Here is a 19771-nt window from a genome sequence, read left to right as displayed (position 1 = left end):
ACTTGGAACAGCGCGCACGCGCGCAGTTTCAAACACCAGTGAAGGGCGGAAGAAGGAGGGAAAGAGCGGCAAGAGATGCTATCTCTGCCAACAGCCAGGTCACTTTGCCAGAGTCTGTCCGCAAAGGAAGGAATGGCAAGGGATGGCGGGAACTGTTGGGGGGAAGGAGGAAGAAGAAATCACGGAGCAAGTAAAAGCCAACGCCTGGTTGCCAACATCAGGGCACAGCAGCCAGGCCAGGGAGTAATGAATGTGCCCACGCCGGAACCTCCAAGACCAGCGCTTGTGATAGAGGTGTTGCTGGAACTGGCAAACGGACACCCACTGAAGATAAAAGCGCTATTGGATTCAGGTAGCTCATGTAATTTCATGAGCAAAGTGTGCTGGTCCCAGGGGGGATGAGGTACTATTACCGTAGGCCAAGATCAACAGGGAGCCGGGCGGGGTAGCAGGAACGATGGTAGGGCAGAAGCAGGAAGCCAGGCGAGGAACCGGAACACTGGTAGGGTAGAAGCAGGAGTCCAGGCGGGGAACAGTAACACTGGTAAGGCAGAAGCAGGAGTCCAGGCGGGGAACAGGAACACTGGTAAGGCAGAAGCAGGAGTCCAGGCGGGGAACAGGAACACTGGTAAGGCAGAAGCAGGAAGCCGGGCGAGAAACAGGCACACTGGGAGTGCCGAACAAGGACTGGGTAAAGCAGATACTTCACAACGACGTTGCTCCCGCAACCTGGGACCGGGCTGCCTGACCTTTATCTTCTTCTAAGGCCGGGGGCGGTCCCGGCCCCCAGAAGCCCCGCCTCTCTTGGCCTTAAGGCGAGCACTCCTCCTGGGAGACACCAGTTCCCTTCGCCTCTCTGCCCTAAGCCTCTGCAGATCAGGAGAGGCCGAAGGGTTACTGGGCCCCGGGGGAGGCTCACCTCTAGCCACTGAGTCTTCCAGCACCTCTGGGGCCTGAATGATTTCACCTGGTGCCTGCTCTTGAGTTTCCTCAGCAACTAGGCCTTGCCCCAGTTCAGCCGGCCCTGGAGGCGGGGACTCCTGCGCCGGCTGGGATTCCTCCGGATCACTCTCAGACTCGGAATCCCAGGCCATCACACAAAGAGTTTGCAGCTGAACACCAGATACAGACTATCCCATTGAGTAAGCCTTTGCAGGTTACCACAATTGATGGGAGGGAGCTGTTGGGAGGAGAAGTGAGCCAACAGACTGTACCAATGATAATGAGGGTGGCACGACACACCGAACTGATAGCGTTTAACGTAGCCACCTTGGGAGGAGCTCCTATTATCTTGGGTATGAGCTGGCTGGCGCTACATGATCCGCTAGTAGGCTGGCATCAGAGAGTGGTTTCCTTTGGATCAGCACATTGCCTAGAACACTGCAAGGAGGGAGAGGCTCAGGCAGGCGCCAGGGCCACTCTAGCAGGGATGGAAGTGATGGACAAGGGGAGGGTGCCACCACAATACGCTGACTTGATTGACGTATTCAGCGAAAAAGAAGCAGATAAACTGCCCCCGCACAGACCCTTTGATTGTCAAATTACCTTACTCCCAGGAGCACAATTGCCAGTGGGCAAGCTGTATGCAATGTCAGACAGTGAGATGCAGGAGTTAAGGGAGTTCATTGACAAGAATCTCAAGCGAGGTTTCATCAGAGAGTCACGAGCGGTGGGGGGCAGCCCAGTGTTCTTTGTGGACAAAAAAAACACGGGCAAGCCCAGGCTTGTATGTGATTTCAGGGCCCTAAATGCAGTGTCAGAACCAGTGACTTTCCCTATGCCTAGAATTGATGACATTCTAACACGGGTGAGAAAAGGGAAAATTTTTACCAAGCTGGACCTTAGGGGGGCATATAACTTGATACGTGTGAGAAAGGGGGATGAGTGGAAGACCACTATGTTCACCCCCTTGGGGGCCTTTGAGTACCTCGTTATGCCTTTCGGATTACAAGCGGGCTCCGCCTGCTTTCAATCATTCATGAATCACGTCCTGGGGCCACTGCTCTACAAGAACTGCGTAGCGTTCTTAGATGACGTCCTGGTGTACTCAGACAATGAGGAGCAGCATGTGCGAGATGTAAGAGAGGTACTGAGCAAGCTGTGAGAAAACCGGCTGTGGGTGAAACTGGAGAAGTGTCAGTTTCATACCAAGGAGGTGGAATTCCTGGGGTACCGGTTGTCTGACAAGGGATTGGCCATGGATCCCAGCAAGGTTCAAGCGGTACTGGAATGGAAAACACCAAAGACCAAGAAGGACGTGCAAAGGTTCCTGGGCTTCGGAAACTTCTATAGGAAGTTCATCAAAAACTTTGCCCATTTAACAGCGCCCATCACGGATTGTCTTAGTAGCAAAAAGAAATTTGTTTGGACGGGAGAAGCGCAGAGGGCGTTCGAACGCTTAAAGCAGGCGTTTGCGTCGGAAGAGCAACTTTTGCACGTGGATCTACAACAACCAATGAGAGTGGAGACTGACGCGTCAGACCGAGCGGTGGGGGCCGTTCTTCTCCAGCCGGGAAAAGATACGTCTGAATGGAGACCGTGTGCATTCTTCTCGCGGAAGTTGAACAAATCCGAGAGGAACTACACAGTGTACGACCGAGAACTGCTCGCCATTCATGAAGCATTCCGGAAATGGCGGCACTTGCTGATTGGGGCGCAGCACAAGGTTCAAGTCCGAACTGACCACAAAAATCTGGAATACTGGAGAACAGCCCGAGTGCTGAACCAGAGACAAGTGAGATGGGCCCAGGAGTTCTCCAAATTCCACTTTGAGATTCGTTACGTGCCCGGCTCCGAGAACGTGAGGGCGGACGCTCTTTCCAGGAAACCTGAGTACTTAGAGGGGGAGGGAGCGCCTGAGGCAAGGCATGTAATCCCTGAAGACCGCTGGGTGTGTGGGGCGGCATTGGTGGGGCAGAGGGAACTGATAGAGGGTACGGAGAACGATGAATACGCCCAAGAGAAACTCAGAGAGCTCCGGAGGACAGAGGAGAACACAGGGGGGTTCGAAGAAAAGAACGGGGCGTTGTATTACAAAGGGGCACTGTACATACCCGACGGGGAACTGAGGGGCAGAGTACTCAAGCAGTTGCATGACAGCCCCACAGCGGGACATTTTGGACAGCACAAAACCATGTGGTTGGTTACCAGGGAGTTTTGGTGGCCCAAGGTGAGGGAGGACGTACGGGAATATGTCAGGGGTTGCGACAGGTGCCAGCGAGCGAAAGGAGAGAGGGTGGCGCCAGCGGGGCTATTACAACCCTTACCCACGCCCGAAAGGCCATGGGAGGCAGTATCCATAGATTTTATGACGGACCTGCCAAAATCCAAAGGCAAAACAGCTGTCATGGTGGTGGTAGATCAATTAACCAAGATGTGTCATTTTATAGCTTGTTCACATGCAGTCACAGCGGAGGAAACCGCCAAGTTGTTTGTAGAACATATTTTTAAGTTGCATGGCGCCCCCTTGAGGGTTTTGAGCGACAGAGGGAAACAATTTACTTCCAGGTTCTGGAGGAAACTTATGAGCTTACTGCACGTAGAACTCAATTTCTCAACTGCCCGGCACCCAGAAACCAATGGGCAAGCGGAAAGGGCAAATGGGGTTTTACAACAATACCTGAGGTGTTATGTAAAAGACAGAGAAAATGATTGGGTGGATAAGTTACCTCTAGCAGAATTTGCCTACAACAACGCGGAGAACGTGTCCACAGGGATGAGTCCCTTCCTGGCAAATTAAGGGTGTCAGCCCCGGGCATTTCCAGGAGAGGGAGGGGAGAGGTGGAGCGTGCCGGCGGCGGAATATTTTTTTGAAGAGATGGAGGCGATCCACCGTCAGCTTCAACTTAACTTAGAGAAAGCCAAGGAAGAATATAAGAAGCAAGCAGACAGAAATAGGAGGGAAGGTGAAACTATAAGGGTGGGGGACCGGGTGTGGTTGTCCACCCAAGGGCTACCGTTCAAGGGCGGGAGTAAGAAATTGAGGCCCAAAAGATTGGGACCCTTTGAGGTCATACAGCAGGTCAACCCAGTGGCATTCAAACTCAGGCTGCCCAGTCACATGAAATTACACCCAGTATTTCACAGGTCATTACTGTCGCCGTACCGAGAGGGACGTGAGTGGGGGGAGCGTGAGAGAGAGGCCACCCAAACGCCCGTGATAGAAGAGAGAGAGCGCGACATGAACGTGGCAGGAATCATTGATTCCAGGTGGAAGGGGAATCAGGTGGAATATCTGGTAGAATGGGAGGGGGAAGCAGAGTCGGAAAACACTTGGGTACCAGCAGAGGTAGTCAATGACGAGGTTTTAATAGAAACATTTCATCAGCGTTTCCCAAGAAAACCGCAACCCGTGGCTCGATTTAGAAGGGAACACTTTGGGACCACCGATGAGGAAGGAGAGTTTGAAGGGTTCCCAGAGTCAGGGGTGGGTGAAGAAGCCGACTCCGACGAAGAAGAGGAAGACGGGGAGAGAGACGGTACGTCGTGGCTAGAAGTGTTAGAATCCTCGGACGACGAGGAGAGTTCCTTCAGGGGCTTTCCGCCCTCACCGCCAGTGGGAGAGGAGGCGGGAGGGGGTGAAGGGGGCCCTGGGGGGGAGGTGGATGTCAGGGAACTGCCATCGGAGAGACAGGTGGTGGACAGGCTCCAGGAGAATAGGAGAGAATCTGCAGCAGAAGAGGGAACCAGCAGGGGGAGTGCAGGAGTCACAGCGGAGGGGAGGCTCTGGGATGCTTCCAGTGAGAGTAGTGGAGAGGTAACGGGACCCCCGTTGGGAACTCCCACCCTTCGCCGGAAACTGTCACGCAGAGAGTCACGAAGGCGCATGTCCGTCAAACAGCTTTTATGTTGGCGTAAATTCCGTAGACGCCCACTGTCAGATTCTACCAGCGACTGACGGAGTCATGCTTTGGGGGCTCCGTTAGTGCATCGGTTTGGATGACCAGCCAAACCCCAGAGGGATCAAGCTTTTACGCACAAGCAGCTCATTATCCCATCACAAGTAGTGTTAGAGTTGCCACAAGAAGAAGCATTGCTCTGGGAAGGGGCAATGAAAGAAGAGATGCAATCTCTTTGGGAGCACAAGGTGTTCACATCCACTTCGCTGCCCAAAGGCGAGAAGCTGGTGGGGTGTAGATGGGTATTCAAGTTAAAGCCTCTTGCTTCAGGTGGGGTTAAACACAAGGCACGCCTGGTAGCAAAGGGTTTTTCCCAGAGGCCAGGGCTTGATTTTGACGAGGTATTTGCACTGACTGCATGGAATGAGAGCATGTGCTTGCTCCTCGCCATTGCAGTGAAACTCAAGTACAGTGGTACCTCAGGTTAAGAACTTAATTCGTTCTGGAGGTCTGTTGAGTAGGCTAGTGGCCAAACCCACTGTTTTGGCTTGGAAGGCAGTTAAAAGAGTTCAAACAGCTGAGTTATCCTTAAACTGTCCTCAACAAGCCAAGAAATACTGACATGTTACTCAGACAGTGATTGGGCTGATTTGTCTGATTAAAAAATCAATACCCGGTTTGGTAATTATGTTTGGAGGGTCCCTAGTGAGCTGGAAGTCCAGGAAGCAGGGCATTGTGAGTGTTTCTTCCACAGAAGCAGAGTACGCTGCTCTAAGTGAACTTTGCAGCGAACTGGTTTTCTATAATCAGTTATTGATTGATTTGGGCATGAAATGTGAATTTCCCATTCAGGTTTTTGTGGATAATAAGGCACGTATTACGTTAAGCAAAACTGACCAATTTAGGGGGAAGACGAAACACATTGAGATCAAATATCAAAATGTAAAATGCAATGTAAAAGGAATGTGATAATGTGTACATATTGTGAAAGTTCCAGAACATAGCCAATGTTATGACCAAGCCTCTAACGTTTTTGAGGTGTAAAATGCTGACTGAAAGCATGGGTTTAGACAACAAAGTCTAATAACACTCTCTGTGTATGCACAGGGACCAGATGTTCTCTGCAGGCTGTGAGGGGGTGTGAGATACTATTGGCAGCCTGCCCAGAGACAGTCTGTTGGTTGGTTAACAGTAGGTGTAAGATAAGGATTGGTTGAGCTCAGCCAATCAGTGTTATATTGTAACAGAGCATAAATATATATGTGCGCCTGCGTTCTGAGAGTCTGTCAGTGGTGGTTAGAGTATGAGGGATTGGTTAATGGCAGTTTGCTGAGAGACTGTACATGCTGTTAACATGCTGTATCCGTATATAGTAATCTATATATTTATTACCATTTACTACAATAAACACTAGTCGTAGCTTTCAAGCCGTTCTTTCCTTCATTGTCCAGAAGCACAGCGTTCAAACTTCAATCAGTGTCCAATGACATTGCGTATTCTGTAAAGCTCACGCCAGAGGAAGCGTGTGGGCACAAGATTTATTAGAACCCTCTGGAAAGAGAGGGGACCTTTTTCTCTGAAGCAAAAATGACATGGACCAGGATTGACCAAATATGGATTTCTAGCAATCTGGCACCAAGGGTTAAAAAAACAGAAATCTGCCCAAAAACTTGCTCCGACCATAATGCAGTAAAGATGGAAATGAAATTGACAACAGCTGGAACCTTCAGATGGAGAATGAATGACACTCTTTTTAGAGATGAAGCAATTTATAAAAAGGCCCAAAAGACTTTGAAAGACTACTTCGAAATAAATCTAGGAACAGATGTGGAAAGAAGAATAATATGGGATGCAAGCAAGGCCGTGATGCGTGGTTTTCTAATCCAGCAGAATTCGATAAAAAGGAAACAACAGAATGAGAAGAAAGAAAAAATTTGGAAACAAATGAAAGAAGGAGAGAAGAAACTGAGATCAAAACCTAAATCCCAGGAGATTTTAAGAGAAATAAAGTATTACCAGACCCAATACATGGAATTGATGAACCAAGAAATAGAATGGAAAATAAAACAAATGAGGCAAAAAACTTTTGAATCAGCAGATAAATGTGGGAAACTGCTGTCATGGCAACTGAAAAAGAGACAAAAGTTGAATACTGTGACATTTCTCGAGGTAGAGGGAAAATCTATAAATAAACCAAATGAAATTAGTAATTGTTTTCAAAGTTTCTTTAAGAAATTGTACGCACACCTGGAAGGTTTTAACAATGCTTTTGGTTGGCATGCATACTTATGGTATGACAAAGTTAAGATCAATAAGGCCTTTAAGAACCATATTGTCAGGAAAGCAGTGTTTAACGTCTGGACAAAATATAAAGACTTATTGGAAAATAAAACTCCAAGGTGGCTTTCACCTCTGGAAGCTAAGGCCCGAAAAAGACCCAATATGGAGGCCAAATGGCCAAAATATTGGGAAATATTAGAAAAAGATGGAGACAATTGGAAATTGCAGAGTTTGGAGAAAATGAAGGATAAGGTGCGAGACTGGTTACATTACGCTCAGATTAAAGAAGTTTTTAAAAATGACAAAAAGTTAGGGTTCCAGGTGGAGAAATCGAAGTTAGAAACAGAATTGTTAGAACCAAAGACTAAGGTACTATCTAGAATGTATAACTTGCTGTTAAAATGGAATACACAAGACGAAATGGTTAAATCGGCTATGATAAAGTGGGCACAGGACATTGGGCATAACATTATGTTTGAGGACTGGGAAAGGTTGTGGACCACTGGGCTGAACTTCACCGCATGTAATGCTCTGAAGGAAAATGTAATGAAAATGATATATAGATGGTACATGACCCCAGTTAAACTCGCCAAAATATACCATTCGTCTGATAATAAATGTTGGAAATGTAAAGAAAATGAAGGAACATTCTTTCACCTCTGGTGGACATGCCCTAGGGTGAAGGTCTTCTGGGAAATGATATATAATGAGCTGAAAAAGGTATTTAAATATACCTTCACTAAGAAACCAGAGGCCTTCCTTCTGGGTATTGTCGACCAGAAGGTGTTAAAGAAGGACCGAACATTCTTTATGTATGCAACAACGGCAGCAAGGATACTCATCGCAAAAAATTGGAAAACTCAAGATCTACCCACACTGGAAGAGTGGCAGATGCAGCTGATGGACTATATGCAACTGGCCGAGATGACTGGCAGAATCCGTGATCTGGGAGAAGAGAAGATGGAGGAAGACTGGAAGAAATTCAAGATGTATTTACAAAAACATTGTAATTTGGTTGAATGTTCAGAAGGATGCTAGATTATAAAAAATTGGCCACCACTAAATTAGATTTAAATTTGATGATAAGTGAGACTAAAAAAAATATAAATCCTTTTGGAAGAAGTGCTAGATTATATCTGAATGAGTGGACATGAGATTGCAAACAAGTTGATAATTTGTCTGGAGAAAACTTTTAACGATGTAAATGGGAGCGGGAGACGTGAGGGAGCCCAAAGAATTGATGAAATTATGTTTGTGACAGAAGTAAGGCTGTTTATTATTTGTGCATTGATATTTAAAAACTTTAATAAATACTTATAAAAAAAAAAGAAAAGAAATTGTACGCACAAGGGCCAAAAGATGAACAAGAGATAGAAGAATTTATTAAAAAACATGGACTGTCAAAGATCTCGGAAAAAAATAAAAGGATTTTAAATGAGAAAATTATGAACCAGGAAATAGAGGGTGCCATCCAGAATATGCAATTGGGAAAATCACCAGGACCAGACGGGCTGACGGCGAGATACTATAAAGCAATGAAGGAATGGCTAATACAACCATTGAAAGAAGTTTGCAACCAAATTTTGGAGGGGAAAAAGGCTCCCGAATCGTGGAAAGAAGCATTTATCTCACTTATACCGAAGACAGAAACTGAGAAACATCAAGTTAAGAACTACCGCCCTATATCACTCTTAAATGTGGATTATAAAATTTTTGCAGACATTTTAGCAAAAAGATTTTAAAAAGTGTTGTTAGAGGAGATTCATAAGGACCAAACAGGCTTTCTCCCAGGGAGACATATGTCAGATAATGTAAGGAACATTATAGATATTTTGGAACTATTGGAGACTGATATAAATAGAAAAGCAGTTTTGATTTTTGTGGACGCGGAGAAAGCCTTTGACAATATTTCTTGGAGCTTCATGAAAAGGAATCTCCATGGGATGGGGGTAGGCCAAAATTTTGAAAACGGTATAGGTGCAATATACTCTGAGCAAAAAGCTAAATTAATTGTGAATGGTGTGGTTATGGACGAGATCCCAATAGAAAAAAATTAGTTTTAGAACTAATTGAAATATTTGGTCAAGTGGCTGGTTTTAAATTAAATAAACAGAAGACAAAGGTGCTGGAAAAAAATCTAACGATGGGGGAAAAAGATAGTTTTCAAAGGGAAACTGGTTTGGAAATAACAAAAAAAGTGAAATATCTGGGGGTGAATTTAACATCTAAAAACGTGAATTTGTTTAAAGACAATTATGAGAAATGTTGGCTGGAAGTTAAGAAAGATTTTGACATATGGTCTAGGTTGAGACTATCCTTGTTAGGCCGAATTGCCGTTATTAAGATGAATGTATTGCCGAGATTGTTGTTTTTGTTTCAGACACTGCAAGTTCTAGATAGGATGGACTGTTTCAAGAAGTGGCAGAAAGATATATCCAAATTTGTCTGGCAGGGCAAAAAGCCCAGAATAAAATTTAAGATTTTAACTGATGCAAAAGATAGGGGGGGTTTTGCTCTGCCGGACTTAAGACTTTACTACGAAGCAGCAGCTTTCTGCTGGTTGAAGCAATGGCTACTTCTTGAAGACACAGACATTTTAGACTTGGAAGGGTATGATAATAATTTTGGCTGGCATGCATATTTATGGTATGACAAGGCAAAGGTTTATAAGGGCTTTAAAAATCATATTGTCAGGAAAGCTTTGTATAATGTTTGGAATCGATATAAGGATTTGTTGGAAAATAAAACACCCAGATGGTTGTCACCAATGGAAGCTAGAGCGGTGAAAAAACTTAACATGGATTCTAATTGGCCAAAATATTGTGAAATTATAGAATATGACGGTGAAAAAGTTAAATTACAGAGCTTTGAGAAACTAAAATCCAAAGTTCGAGACTGGTTACATTATTATCAGATAAATGAGACTTTTAAGCAGGATAGGAAACTAGGATTTCAGAAGGAGAGGTCAAAATTGGAAACAGAATTGTTAGAGACCAATACTAAGAATTTGTCTAAAATGTATAATTTGTTGCTGAAATGGAATACACAGGATGAAACGGTTAAATCAGCTATGATCAAATGGGCACAAGACTTAGGTCATGATATTATGTTCGCTGACTGGGAACAGTTATGGACCACAGGCCTTAAATTTACGGCATGTAGTGCCTTGAAAGAAAACATAATGAAAATGATCTATAGGTGGTACATGACCCCAGTCAAGCTTGCAAAGATATACCATTTGCCCAATAATAAATGCTGGAAATGTAACGAATGTGAAGGAACTTTCTATCATCTTTGGTGGACCTGCCCAAAAGTTAAAGCCTACTGGGAAATGATCTATAATGAAATTAAGAAAATCCTTAAGTGGACATTTGCAAAGAAACCGGAGGCTTTTCTCTTGGGTATGGTCGGCCAATTGGTACCAAAGAAAGATAGGACTTTTTTCATGTATGCAACTACAGCAGCAAGAATTCTCCTGGCAAAGTATTGGAAGATGCAAGAATTACCTACTCTGGAAGAATGGCAGACGAAGGTGACTGAATTTATGGGACTGGCAGAGATGACTGGCAGAATCCGTGATCAGAGGAGAGAGACAGTGGAAGAGGACTGGAAAAAATTTAAAATATATCTTAAGAACTGTTGCAAAATCTCAGACTGATAAAATGTCAAGGGGTAAGAAACAGAGAATTACAGCTGTAAATATTTAAGTTAAGAGAACCTTGAGGGAAATTAAATATAGAAATGGAATGAAGGATTGCTAAAAAATTTGAAACAAGGGTGCAGTGAAGGGGAGGCATGGGGAAGTCATGTGTTGTTTGTGAACGGTTTTATTTGTGTGTTTTTTGTTTATGAAAATTAATAAAAATTATTTTTTTAAAAAAAAAAGATTAGCACACTTTGCTTGCAATAAATCTCTCTTAGCTGTAACTGGTTATGGATTTGGGGTTAGGGGTATGCAATCAGGGGTAAGTGGTAAGGGTTTATGGGTAAGGAATTGGGGTGATTATGGGTTTGGTGTAAGTGTATAGGGAATAGGGATTAGCTGTAAGGGGTTAAAGTAAGGGGTATGTGGTTAGGAATTAGGGAATAGGGAATAGGAATGAAGGGCAAATGGTTAGAGGTAAGTGGTTAGGGTAATGGATTAAGGGTATGTAACCACATTTAGGGGTTGGGGTTGGGGTAAGAGATAAGGGGTAAGAGCTTAGGCATTAGGGGTAAGTGATTAGGAGCAAGGGGCAAGTGATTAGTGTCACAATCTGGGTTACAGGCAGTTGGAGTCCCGGCTCCGTACCTCGGGACAGGGGTGGAGGTCGGGAAGCAGGAATCAGCAGTCCATGGGTCTGGAAGCCAAGAGTCCACAAATCAGGAAACCAGAAGTCAAGAAGCCAAAGCACAACTAGGTGGATAGCGTGTTGCTGGGGCAAAGAGACAGAGGGAAATGCTGATCTTATATACCCCTCCTGGCCCTTGCCACCAGGTGCTACAAATCTTCTGTCAAGCCTCACCTGTGCGGCCGCACCTTGCCCTTCCAGGCCAAACTCAGGAAGGCCCCAGTCCTGCAAGGCCCTACCAGTCACAGGGCCTGGCTCCTGCACGCACTCCTGACAATTAGGGGTAAGTGGTTTAGGGTTGGGGTAAGTGGCTAGGGGTAAGTGATTACAGAAAAGGGGTAAGGGATTGGGGTAAATTGTTAGGGCAGGCATACGCAATTCCCATCATCCCTAGCTAACAGGACCAGTGGTCAGGGATGATGGGAATTGTAGTCTCAAAACATCTGGAGGGCCAAGTTTGCCTATGCCTGGGTTAGGGGTTAGCGTAAGGGCTTAGGGTTAAATGGGGTTAGTGGTAAATGGTATGGGGTTAAGGGAAAGTGCTTATGGGTTAGAGATACGGGGTAGGTGGTTGGGGATAAGGGATTGGAGTAACGGGTAAGTGATTAGGAGTCATTGGTAAGAGGTAAATGGTTAGGGTTTAGGGTGGGTCTGTTTCCCCTCAATTGTTTTTCATGATTCTGATGTTTCTTATTTGTTTTGAGTTATTCTGCTTCGTTTTCTGTTTTGTGGTAAATTTGGCTTTATGGGGATGATTTTTCATTGTTTTTGTGTTTCCTCTGGTGTTTTGTCATTTCAAGGGGGTCAGATTCGGAATGAGTTATCCGCCACCGGCGCTCTAGCCGTCTCAACGATTGTTTCATTGCCCTCAGATCCATGGAAAACCACGGGGCTGTCCGGGCTCCATGCAATCGGAGAGGGCGTTTCGGAGCCAGTCAATAGCCCTGGTTAACTCCACATTCCAGCGGGCCACCAGAGAATCAGCTGAAAGGCCATCAACATGGGATAAACCATTTGGATCCATTAAGTGGCGGGGGAGGACCATCCGAATTGGTCCCACCCCCCTGCAGAGGGGATGGGTCGCAGAGAAGTCCAGTTGCACCAGGAAGTGATCGGATCATGGCACTTCTTTCGTTTCGCTTTTACTTAGCGTCAGATCACCAACATCCATTGAGGTAAACACCAGGTCCAAGGCATGTCCGCGGCTATGTGTTGGGCCAGACTTATTCAGGGACAGCCCCATGGAGGCCATGCTTTCCACAAAGTCCCGAGCGGCCCCTTGTAAGGTCGTGTCGGCATGGATGTTAAAATCCCCTAGGATGACCAAGCTAGGTGTCTCCAGGAGAACATCCGCCACAACCTGAAGCAGCTTGGGCAGGAAATCCTTGGTGCAGCAGGGAGGTCGGTACACCAAAAGGAATCCTGTACTGCCCCTATTGCCAACTTCCAGAACATGCACTCAGAAAACTGGGTCTTCCCAATAGGACGCCTGGTGCAAACTAATGACTTCCTAAAATCACTGCAACCCCCCCTCCCCGCCCACATGACCTGGGTTGCTGTGCGTAAGAGAAACCTGGTGGACAAGCAGCGGCAAGGACAGGCCCATCTGCTTCATCCAACCAAGTCTCTGTTACACATGCCAGGTCAAGTCCTCCATCCACGATCAAGTCATGGATGGCAGTGGTCTTATGAATCATTGACCTGGCATTGCACAGCAGCACCTTCAGGTCATGTGGGTATCCCTTGCTGATTCTAGTATCCATCCGGTCAGGACCAGACCCGGAGGCAGGAATAGTCCTCAATGACTAAACCTGCCCCCTCTGTAATGACATGGTCTAGTCTTAGTGTAACTCCTCCTCCTACCCGTGATCACTGAGATCGGTTGCCCCAGTGCATCCCCCCCTGTGGAACATGCCCCAGCCATTTTGTGGGCTGGGGCCCACTCCCCGGCAGCCCTGACCCCTCCCCCTAAGAACAATATAACACCTTAAACAAACAAAACCAATAAAAGAATACAAACCAAAAAATGTAAAAATTACAAAAACATCTGTCAGGTCTGCCTCTAGGTCCCAGCTCACAGAGGACCAACACCCGGTGGATATAATATACAAAGTCTTTATTGAAGTTTAGTTTCCATTTCAAAGCTCTGGGCGCGCAGACCCACGTCTCCACGCTAGACCGGCTAAGTCCCCCTGACTCACTGCTCCTCCCACACCAGTTTAAGATCCTAGCCCGGCTCCACCTCCTACGCTGTTCTTTCCTTCGCTGGGTCCTTCTGCCCTCTGGGGTTTCCTCCTTCCTGGACTCCTCTGACGCTGACCCCCCTTGGTCTTCCCCTTCCTTCCGGCGGGCTTTAGGACCTGGCTCCCTACCCGGGCTCCCTGCTGTGCCGCTCGCCTGTACATTTGAACTTGGCGCGCGCGCCCAGCCGGTAACCTTCCTCCTGACCGTTTCCCCGCTTCCTGATGTGGGCGTGACCAAACCTGACTCCTCTCCTCCCGCTGGTGGTGAGAGCACTGGTCCCGATTCCTGGGACTCCCCCTCCCCACTGCGCTCTGGTGGGGAAGCTGGTCCTGATTTCCAACTGCTGCTCAGGGACTCCCCGCTGGCCCCTTCCTCCTGGGGCTTCCCCCCTGGAACCCCCCTCGCTCTGGCCATCGGCACTCCCTTCTGTGAGTCCTCTGATTCGCTGGAGAGGCTTGTGGAATAACTCTTTCCACTGTCACTGCCTGCGCCCCCCTCGGACTCCTCCTCCTCACTCTCCATTTGCTCCCCCTCCTGTGTCTCTCCTTCTGAACCCCTGACAACATCAAAATAAAAAAACATTCCCCAAGCCCAACCAAACATCCATCCCACCCCACCCCTCACATACAAAAAATTCAAAAGAAATTTTTTAAAAACATTTTAAAAACACTCTGTGCCCCTCCGGCAGTAACAGCAACTGTCCTTGTGAGGCCTGTCAGGCCCCACCCTGGGCCAGATGGTAAGTGGCAAGAGCAGGGCCCTCAGGCACTCACTCAGGGGAGTCTTCCTGGGCAGCAGGCAGCAGGCAACAAGCAGCAAGCAGTCCTTGCCAGATGGTAAGCCCCAGGCCAGATGGTAAGTGGCAAGAGCAGGGCCCTCAGGCACTCACTCAGGGGAGTCCTCCTGGGCAGCGGCAGCAAGCAGTCCTTGTGAGGCTTCAGGCCCCGCCCCAGGCCAGATGGTAAGTGGCAAGAGCAGGGCCCTCAAGCATTCACTCAGGGGAGTCCTCCTGGGCAGCGGCAGCAAGCAGTCCTTGTGAGGCTTCAGGCCCCGCCCAGGCCAGGTGGTAAGTGGCAGGAAGGAGCAGGGCCCTTAGGCACTCACTCAGGGGAGTCCTCCTAGGCAGATATGATGGTCATCCAAACTGAATTCACCCATTCCCGTCCATTTTAGTTCACTGATGCCCAGGATATCAATATTTATTCTTGCCATCTCATTTTTGACCACATCCAACTTACCAAGGTTCATGGTTCTTACATTCCAGGTTACTATGCAATATTTTTCTTTACAGCATTGGACTTTCATTTCGCTTCCAGGCATATCCGCAACTGAGCGTCCTTTCAGCTTTGGCCCAGCCGCTTCATCAGCTCTGAATCTACTTGTACTTGCCCTCCGCTCTTCCTCAGTAGCATGTTGGATGCCTTCTGACATGAGGGGCTCATCTTCCAGCGTCATAACTTTTATATGCCTGTTGTCTTTGTCCATGGAGTTTTCTTGGCAGGGATACTGGAGTGGCTTGCCAGTTCCTGCTCCAGGTGGATCACGTTTGGTCAAAACTCTCCACTATGACCTGTCCATCTTGGGTGCCCTGCTCGGCATAGTTCACAGCTTATCTGAGTTATTCAAGCCCCTTCGCCACGGCAAGGCAGTAATCCATGAAGGGGAATCAAAGTATTACAAAACTCTTAATGAACAGCTGATACTGGCAGCCTGTGAGGTGATGAACTCAATTCTACAAGGAGGAAAGATACCAAATTCCTGGAAAGAGGCTTATATAATGCTGATCCCTAAACAGAATACAGATTGTTTGAACGTCAGTAATTTCAGACCAGTATCACTGTTAAACAATGATAATAAATTATTTGCAGACATTATGGCGAACAGATTAAAAATAATACTAAATGAACTGATCCATAAAGACCAAGTAGGTTTTTTACCAGGCAGACAACTAAAAGATAATGTAAGACACATTGTTAATATTCTGGAATACTTAGAGATTAGAAATGATAAATCAGCTATATTAATGTTTACTGACGCTGAAAAAGCATTTGATAACTTGTCTTAGTTATTTATGAAGAAAAGTATGGGGATGGTGGGGGTAAGTGGCTCTTTTCTGAGAGGAATTGAGGCAATCTATTCAGAACAGAGAGCAAAGTTAATAGTGAATAATGTATTGACAGAATCCTTTGACATCAAAGGGAACCAGACAGTGGTGCCCACTGTCTCCGCTATTATTTATAATGGTATTAGAGGTATTTGCAAATTGTATGAGAGAAACATTAGAGGTAAAAGGAGTTAAAATAGGTGCCAAAAAATTTAAGCTTAAAGCCTACGCAGATGATTTAGTATTAACTCTAGAAGAACCCCAGAAGAGTGTCAAAAAAGCAATGGAAGAAATTGAGAAATTTTGGCAACCGGCAGGATTCAACCTGACTAAGACAAAGACAAAAATGGTGATTAAAAATATGGAAAAGAACGAGATAGAAATATTGGAACAAGAAAGTGGAATCAAGGTGGTTAAGAAAGTCAAATACTTTAGAATCTGGATGACGGCAAAGAATATAAATTTGTTCAATGACAATTATCAACCAGTGTGGAAAGAGATTAAGAGACTTGGAAATATGGGATAGACTAAAGTTGTCAATAAGTGGGAGAATGTCAGTGATTAAAATGAACCTATTACCAAAGATGCTATTTTTATTTCAAACGATTCCTATAATTAGAGGCACAGGACAATTCAGAGAATGGCAGAAGGTCCTCTCACGTTTTATATGGCAAGGGAGAAAACCAAGGATTAGATTTAAAATATTGATGGATAGAAAGGAAAGAGGTGTTTTTTCGGTACCTGATTTAAAACTTTACTATGAAGTGGCTTGCTTATGTTGGATAAAAGATTGGATAATTTTAGAAAACACAGACCTGTTAGATTTGGAGGCATACAATAGCAGATATGGGTGGCACTCCTATCTCTGGTATGGTAAAGTGAAAGTGCACAGAGGATTTACAAACCATGTGATAAGGAGTGCCTGTTACAAAGGAAAACACCATGGTGGGTCTCACCAGTTGAAATGTTAACAGTAAAGAAATTGAACATGGAGGGGAGGTGAGCCACATATGGGGAGATTCTGATGAAAACAGAGAAAGGATGGAAACTGAAGCCCCATAATTGCATTGAGGAGAAATTTACAGGATGGCTGCAATACCATCAAGTGAACGATGTGTTTAAGGATGATAAAAAATTAGGATTCGATGATAAAAAAAATCACAATTTCAAATTGATATACTAGCAAGTAGGACCAAATTACCGTACTTTAAAAATGTACAATTTCTTACTAGAATGGAACACAAAAGATGTACTGATAAAAGAGGCAATGATAAAATGGGCAATAGATTTTGGGCACAACATTGAATATGATGCATGGGTGAAACTTTGGACTGAGAATTTAAAATTTACTGCATGCATTACTCTAAAAGAGAATGTAATGAAAATGATATATCGCTGGTATTTAACACCTGTCAAACTAGCAAAAATGTATAGGACGAGTAGTAAAATTTGTTGGAAATGCAAAGAGGATGGTGATTTCTACCACATGTGGTGGACATGTGACAAAATGGAAAAAAGTACCAAAAAGAATGGAGTAACTGTGGAAGTTTGAGGATGTTAGCAGGACTGAAATAAATCTTATGTCATGGTTCAGATACTACTAAGGAACTGTGGATTAGAGATTGGAATAAGAAAACCTGCAGAAGGGAAGGAGGGAAGTCAATGCTCTACAGAGAGTAAGGAAAGATAGATGTAAATAAATATGAAATAATTGTGTATTTTCTTTACGTTTGTGTATTTGAAATGAAAATCTAACAAAAAGCATATTTTTTTAAAAAAAAATCTACTGATGAATCAGTCACCTGCAGCTCATGTAACATGTGGTAAGATGACATGCAAGAGGATGGGGATGGGGCAATGGACAGGAGAGCCAAAGATGCATAGGATAAATAATAATAGGAAATGACTGCTAAACACAGAAAAATGTTAATACTTAACTGAAAAGAGTTAGCAGAGCTGCAATTCTGGACGTTGCATCTCCCATTTGTCTGTGAGGCATCTAATCATAAGCCTGCATTTTTTATCAAAGCTTCTATATATTTCAATCAAGGCTTGTATTTAAAAATGAGCTTAAAAAGGATTTTCAAATGTTTCATGCCAGGCAGAGAAAACCTTGGCCATTCTCCTAAGACAAGGGGGCCCCATTGATTTATAGTAGAAAAACAATTCTCAAAGTCATAAAAAGGGGGAATTACATACACTGCCCTTGCAGGCTGAGAAAACACCATTAGGAATGGGGAAAATAATACCATTTGCCTCCCAGTAAAATGAGCCATATCTTCTTCCTAAGGTTGAAAGGCCAAGAGCAATGGAGAAGCATCTAGCTGGCTGTGAAAGGAGGGGTGCAAACTGAAGAGGCTTCTTTTAAAAGCTGTTTTACTGAGTTTCTTCCTTTTTACTTTGAAAAGCTTTATTCTTTTAAGAGGCTACCTATGATAAATGTATGAAATATATTAGCTTAAATATATTGGCTTAAATGTAATTATGCAAAGGATTTAAGAAATGCTAGATTCTTATTTCATAGAGTCATATTGCAATAGGAGACCAGAGGGGCAAATGAGCCTAGCCCCCCTGCCAGACAGAAGACGCCATCCAAGCAGTCTTGATATATAGTTGTCAGGCATTTGTTTAGAAACCTTAAATGAAGGAAATCTTTCAATGTTGATGTGAAACTCAAGATCCTTGACATCTGTTGAACATAAAAATGTAAGATTAACCATTTGTTTTAGAAGGCAATAGGGCAAGGAGGGCAAGAGGTGAGCTGGTAATTAAGATTCCATGTAAGATATATTATTACTTATATGTCATATATATAGCTCTTTGTCTCCCTTATAAGGGCAAGGAAGTGGGTGTATCTTTTGTGGGTGTATCTTTTGTGATTGGTTCTACCAAACAGCCAATAGGAATTTCAACCAGGCTGATTGGACAGAGGCAGCCACAGGAGGAGCAAAGGGGGCTGGATTAAGGGAATATAAGTGCTGGCCAGAATGGCAGGAGGCCAGGCCAGAGCTTGGTAACCATGTACCACTGTGCCTCTTATTTATTTGTCTGACAAATAAATTACTATTTTAATTTCTCTATTGCTGCGTTGAATATTTCATTCCAGCTAAGCGTTAACCACAAGCAGGGTGCTACATCTGGCCACTACGCATGCTGGCTGAAGCTGATGGGAGTCCTAGTCCAGCGACTTTTGGAGAACCCCAGGTTCCCCACCCCAGCCAGACAGAGTGAGGTGGTGGGTGCAGGTGGCTTGATTCTGGACTGTGTCACTTCCATGGGTAGGCATGACATCATATTTTTTGAATGCTCTAACAAAATACCTCCCTTCCTGTGTAGCATATATGAGATGCGCAGAACCCTATGCGCGCGCAGAGTCGCTCTCTCCTGCGAGGGAGAAGGCCGACCCCCCACCACCACCACCTTCGCGCCTGTTGCTGCTGTGGTCGCGCGTGAGGCAGAAGCGGCAAGCTGCAGTTCCTCGCCCACGAGAGGCTCCGCTTGGCTTCCGCAGCCCACCCGCACCATCCCTCCGCCAAGGGGCACGAGAGGAAGGCCACTGGGGGAGAAAGGCAGGTGAGGGCGGGGCGGGGCGGGGGGCAGGGCTGCCCCCTGGGGAGAGCGGGGTCGAGAGAGAGTGGGCGGGAGAAAGAGAGAGGGCCAGCCTGGCTCGGCACGTCTCTGCTGGCCCAACCTCGCAGCGCCTCTTCCCCCCTTTCCCCTCCTCTTCCTGTCCTCTTGCCTCTTCCGGTGGCACCTCCTTCCGGTAATCCTACCCACGCCCAACATGGCGGCAGCACAGCCTCTTCCGCCCGTTTCCCTCCCCTTCCTGTCCTTTTGCCTCTCCTCCGGTGGCACCTCCTTCCGGTACCCCTGCCCTCGCCCAACATGGCGGCAGCACAGCCTCTTCCGCCCGTTTCCCTCCCCTTCCTGTCCTCTTGCCTCTCCTCCGGTGGCACCTCCTGCCGGTACCCCTC

General features: G+C 45.8%; 1 long non-coding RNA gene across 2 annotated transcripts in view; it reads left to right on the top strand.

Annotated features, from left to right (window-relative positions):
* LOC309333255 overlaps window positions 1–19771 on the top strand; it is a 191258-nt gene that overhangs the window by 159860 nt on the left and 11627 nt on the right. The window contains exon 1 of one of the 2 annotated variants that reach the window (XR_014152419.1): window positions 19296–19370. The exons of the other annotated variant lie outside the window; for it this stretch is intronic. This is a non-coding gene — a long non-coding RNA (uncharacterized lncRNA). Of the gene's footprint in view, window positions 1–19295; window positions 19371–19771 lie in introns of those variants that run through there. 2 annotated transcript variants of the gene reach the window in all.

Source organism: Podarcis erhardii, assembly GCF_964252035.2.
Source record: "Podarcis erhardii genome assembly, chromosome: W".
NCBI lineage: Eukaryota > Metazoa > Chordata > Lepidosauria > Squamata > Lacertidae > Podarcis > Podarcis erhardii.
Note: the sequence above shows the minus strand (reverse complement) of the source record. Positions and strands in the feature narration are given on the sequence as shown.